The sequence below is a fragment of the Nicotiana tabacum genome, chromosome 21 (genome assembly GCF_000715075.1).
Source record: "Nicotiana tabacum cultivar K326 chromosome 21, ASM71507v2, whole genome shotgun sequence".
Lineage (NCBI taxonomy): Eukaryota > Viridiplantae > Streptophyta > Magnoliopsida > Solanales > Solanaceae > Nicotiana > Nicotiana tabacum.
The window spans coordinates 22,605,979-22,611,555 of NC_134100.1; positions in this window are offsets into that span (position 1 = coordinate 22,605,979).

Genomic DNA, 5,577 nt, shown 5'->3' on the forward strand with positions numbered 1-5,577 from the left:
TCGGTTATGAATTTCTACACATCTCTTCCGTCGTAGCGGTATTGCATGAGTTGGAACAGGACTTATATGAGTCACGGGGTGTGTTGTGAGCAACAGATCCGTGGAATGTCAGTTATTATTATCAAAGGATGTTATTATGGTCATGTGAATTACACGGTGCATGGTTTGAATTCAGCAAAGGTATGCAATCATGTCTTGGTACATCGTGTGGTGATTGATACGGTGTTCGTATGTTGGAAATAGGCATGGCAGAAGATTCGGATGTTGGAATTCGGCTCTAAGGCTAATTGACTGAACAAAAGGGGAATCTTCAGATTTACTCGAGCAAATGTGCTCAACAGTGTGCTTCAAAATTTTGGCGATCGAAAAAATCCTGTACAGCTTATTTTAAAATTCTAACATAGGATTTTTTTTTCTCAAACTTCTATTACTAGGATAAACAAATCAATTGTAGAACAAACGTATTCTATTTATTTCATTCTCCTAATATAAATCGGAGAATCCTGATATTTCAGTCCTCAATACGGTAGATTCTGGAAAACAACTGATAGAAATATGCTTTAGAAGCTGCTCTCAGTAAAATTATTTTGATGTTTCAGCTTAAAAGTTATTTACTGCAAAAATTTAGTTTGAATTTTAAATAATTTTGAACTAGTCTCTAGGAGTTTGTTATTTTAAGCAGATTTTGTGCTGATATTTAGGTCTTTTAAGTTAGTATTTTTCTTATAAATTGTAGTCCAGATACAGTGAAAAAATAGAATTTTCAGTTAGAGTTCATTTTACATCTATTCTAGTAGACTACTTTTATTTTCATGTCATCATCCCCTGTTATTTCCCTTAGTTTCTTTTATCAAGAACCAACAATTGATATCAAAAGTCATTTTCTTATGGTACCTAAGTAAAATCTTTTCTTGAGTGGAATGGAGACTGAAACAAGTTTTTCTCGATTGCCTCCTCCAATCTTTGATGGTGAAAATTACCAACTCAGGGTAATGAGAATGGAGACTTACTTGGAAGCTTTAGATCTTTGGGAGGCTGTGGAAGAAGATTATGATATTCTTCCGTTGCCTAATAATCTGATAACGTCCAAACCCACTGCTAAAAAGTAAATGGACACGGTCACATGCAATATAATTTACCAACTATGAGTCGGGGTCGAATCCTACAGAGAACAATATGTAGGCGATTAGGAATGTAATAGAATTATCACTTGTTATGCAATGTCAAATACTTAGAATGATTTTTGAGAACATATTTATATCTAAATGCGAAAATATAAACTAACCTAGAAATCAAGTAAAATGATTTATGGCTACAAGTATGGATACACGGGGAATTACACTCAAGTAACGATCCAATGTATTTTACGATTTTACAAATATGAGTGAGTTTATGTTAATTAGCCTCGGGTAATGATTCTATATTAGCTTCTTTCAAAGACAAACAAGACTTCCTAATTGAATTATCCCTAAATCAATTAAGAGATTGAGCACAACTGATTATGGCTACAAGTAGTTCAATCCTATCCCTAGGTAGAATCTATAAAATGAGAGATAAAGCCTCAAGTTCTTGTTAATTAATCTTTTCTAACCCCAAATAATCTTTCCCAAAATTAATTCAAAGTTAATGGGTGAGTCCTAGGGTTAGCTAATCCCTTTGGAAACATTAAAGAACAAGAATAATTAAAGAAATAATAACTCACTTCATAATAAATAAAAATCATTCAATACATAAGCACAATAAGATATTTAATCCGCACTTTAAACATGAATATTTTCATAAATAAGATTCAAGTGTTAGATAAAATACTACACACTTAAATATACAATAAAAAGCAAGGAAATGAAGAAATGGGTAAGAAATTCTCAACCAAAAGCTTCAAAACATCAAGACCCACGTGTGTGTGCAAGAACCCTAGCTCCAAAACTTGTTCTCTCTAGTCTCAAGAACTGAAAATTAAGCCAAAAATGTGCAAAAAGATTTGCTAGGTCGTGTATTTGTGGGTTTGGGATTGAAAAAATGTGAAATTTCATTCCTTCCCAGGTCTGAAGCCCGTTAACCGCACCTGCGGAAGGTTCCTCACAAGTGCGACTCCGCAGATGTGCATCGCCTATCACAGATGCGAACAATAAAGGGAAACTTTGGCTCCGTAGATGCGGGATTGCAAGTGCAGATGCGCAACCACAGAAGCGGTTCTTGTCTCACAGATGCGATCCCAGTCAAGGTAGCTCAATTCCACAGATGTGAACCATTTCCTTGCAGATGCGGAATCACTGAAAAAAATTTCATTGTTTCAATTTTTTTTTGCTCAATTCTACTTCATTTGAATTCAACTCTCTTCATGACATCATTTACCTGAAAATCTAACAATACACACCATAAACGCCCTCATATTATAATTAAAGGACATAAAAACTAAAGAAAAGAGACTAGAATGAGTGGTAAAATTACCACTCATCACAATCCCAACGTGGACCAGATCAAGAGTCACAAGGAAAAGAAAACCAAGAAATCAAAGGCGAAAGCAACTTTTTTTGCTAGTGTGTCTGCAACAATTTTCACGAGATGTACGGCTCTCAAATTAGCAAAATAAACTTGGGATTATCTGAAGGAAGAATATACAAGAGATGAAAGAATATGAGGCATGAAGGTGTTGAATTTAATAAGAGAATTCGAGTTGCAAAAGAAAAAGTCTAAGACCGTCAAAGAATACTCAAATCGGTTGCTTGGCATTGTTAACAAGGTAAGGTTGCTTGGTACTAAATTTAAAGGTTCAAGAATTGTTGAAAACAATTCCTGTTACAGAGCCTGAAAAATATGAAATATCCATAACTACCTTGGAAAATACAAAGGAACTATCTAAGATTACCTTGGCAGAATTGTTAAATACACGGCAGGCACAAGAGGAAAGGAGGCTTATGAAGCAAGATGGTATGGTTAAAGGAGCCTTGGCAGCCAACCACAAAACGTAAAGCAAGGATAATAATGCAAAGAAGATTTACCCACCTTATCAGCGCTGTGGCAAAAAAGGTCATCCACCGTTCAAATATTGGAAGAGGTCAGATGCAAAGTGCAACATTTGCAACCAACTTGGTCATGAAGCTATAATTTGCAAATGCAAATATCAAAAGTATGAAGCAAATTCCCAAGTCACAAATGAAGAAGAAGAAGATCACTTATTTGTGGCAACTGTTCTTTCAACCAAAAAATCTGATTTTTGGTTGATTGATAGTGGTTGTACAAACCACATGACATATGACAGTAATATTTTCAAAGAGTTCATGTTTATGGAAAATAAGAAAATCAAAAGGAATGGTGATTATATTCTTACTAAAGGAAAAGGAAGTATTGCAATCGCAATAATTCAGGTACTAAGAAAATTGTAAATATTCTTTATGTTCCTGATATTGATCAAAATTTATTGAGAGTTGGACAACTAATGGAAAAAGGATTTAATGTATCTTTGAAGATAAATATGATTTCATGATGCAACTGGACTTGAGACTTTAAGGGTTAAAATAAGATATTAAAACGTCTTATTTGATCCAACAGAAGATAAAAAAAATGGAGTCAAATGTATTTACAAAGTGTAGATAATCCTCCAACTGAGGACATACGTGAAAATGAGGCAAAGAAGAAGTTGTCAAAATTTTAGAAAAACAAAATATGTGTAACGACCCGGCCGATCATTTTGAGAATTTAAGCTTCGTTCGGTGGCGCACGGTCTTGAACAGCTTCATAATATGAGTATCGACTCGCGTGCATGGTGGAATTCAGTTAACGGATGGTTTAGAGTCAAATTGGAAGAAAGAAACTAGCTTTGGAAGTTTAAATGGTGAGAATTTGACCGGAATTGGACTTTTGGGTAAACGGCCCCGGAATGGGTCGTGGACGATCTCAACAGCTTCGTATGGTGATTTTGGACTTATGCACGCATCCAGATTCAGATTTGGAGGTCCGTAGGGTAATTGAGGCAATTCGGCGAAAGTTGGAAAAGTTGAAGTTTGGAAAATGAAGAAGTTTGACCCACAGTTGACTTTTGTCATATCGGGGTCGGAATACAATTTCGAGAGTTGGAGCATCTCCTTCATTTCATTTTGGACTTGTCTGCAAAATTTGGCGTCATTCCGGGTTGATTTGATCGGTTTCAGCACAAGATTTCGGATTTGGAAGTTCATAGTTCGATTCATGGTGTGATTCATCATTTTGGCGTTGTTTGATGTGATTTGAAACCCCGAGCGAGTCCGTGTTAGGTTATGTGACTTGTTTGTGTGTTTAAACGGGGTCCCGAGGGCCTCGGGTGTGTTCCGGGTGTGCTACGAGTCATTTTCCCCAATTTTGGAACTGTTGTTTTCCTACTTCTAATATCCTTCTTGGCGATCGCGAACAGCCTCTCGCGTTCGCGATGCATTGTTGCTGACCACCTCGAAATCCTTCTTCGCGTTCGCATCCTTCTCTTCACGTTCGCGAAGCCCTGCATCCTCCTTTTGGGTTGGGGAAAGAGTTGGTTTTTGAAGAAAAATTTCAAAATGAAAAATCATGATTTGAGGGACCAAATGGTATCAGAATTGGATAAAATTTGTATGGTTGAACTTATATCGGAATGGATATTCAGTTTTGGTAAAATTTGTTGGGTTCCGAGGTGCAGGCCCGGGGATCGACTTTTGGACCGATTTTTAGAATTTGATCAAGATTGAAACTTTATGATCCGAAATAGTCTCTTATGTGTTTTATTTTGTACTTTGAAGTTAATTTGGTAGATTTGAGCGGTTCGGAGGCCTTTTCACCTGAGAAGTGCATCTTAGAGTATCGTTTTGTCGTCTTTGAGGTAAGTATCTTTACTAACCTTGTGGGGGGGACTTCCCCTTAGGATTGAGTCTTCTATGTTGATTGTAATCCGTGTACGCGAAGTGACGAGTGCGTACTCGGACTTAATTGTGAATAGTTGGCCTTTTAGGGTTCTTAGGTTATTATATTCGCTATGTATGGAGTTGTTCTTCATATGATTGAGTTCCTGCTTATTAGTTTCGTCTCTACGTGCTTAGTTGGAATTGTTTACTTCATGATTTACTCTTATTGCCTAATTATGATTTAACTGGAGAACTTTGTCTCTCTTATAATTATGCTATCTTTTCGTAACTGCCTGTGTAGCTGAGAGCTATTGCCATCCCTCCTATAATTGCCTAGTCTTAAGTGCGGGTAAGGTTCCCTTCCCTTAATTGAAATTATCGAATATTCTCGTAAATTCCCAACCTTAAACAGAGTTTAGATGACCTGTATCTTTGTCTCCTTGCCTTTATTTGGGACTACTGGACTCGTGTTATCTTTCTTGTACTGAATTGTTTATTTGGGATTTGTCACTACATGCTAATTTCCCTTTTCGTTGAATTGTTCCCTTTATGCTTTTCATTTATCTTACTGTAGCTAATCTTGTGAATTGTTTATACCGATTCCTTGTGATTTGGAGTTTTAGAGTGGATTCACTTGCTATAGTTTGTATTACTATCATTGTTGTTATGTTGGTGCACGAGGTCTCTGCCGTGCGGTTGTTGTTGCGTTGGTGCACGAGGTCTCTGT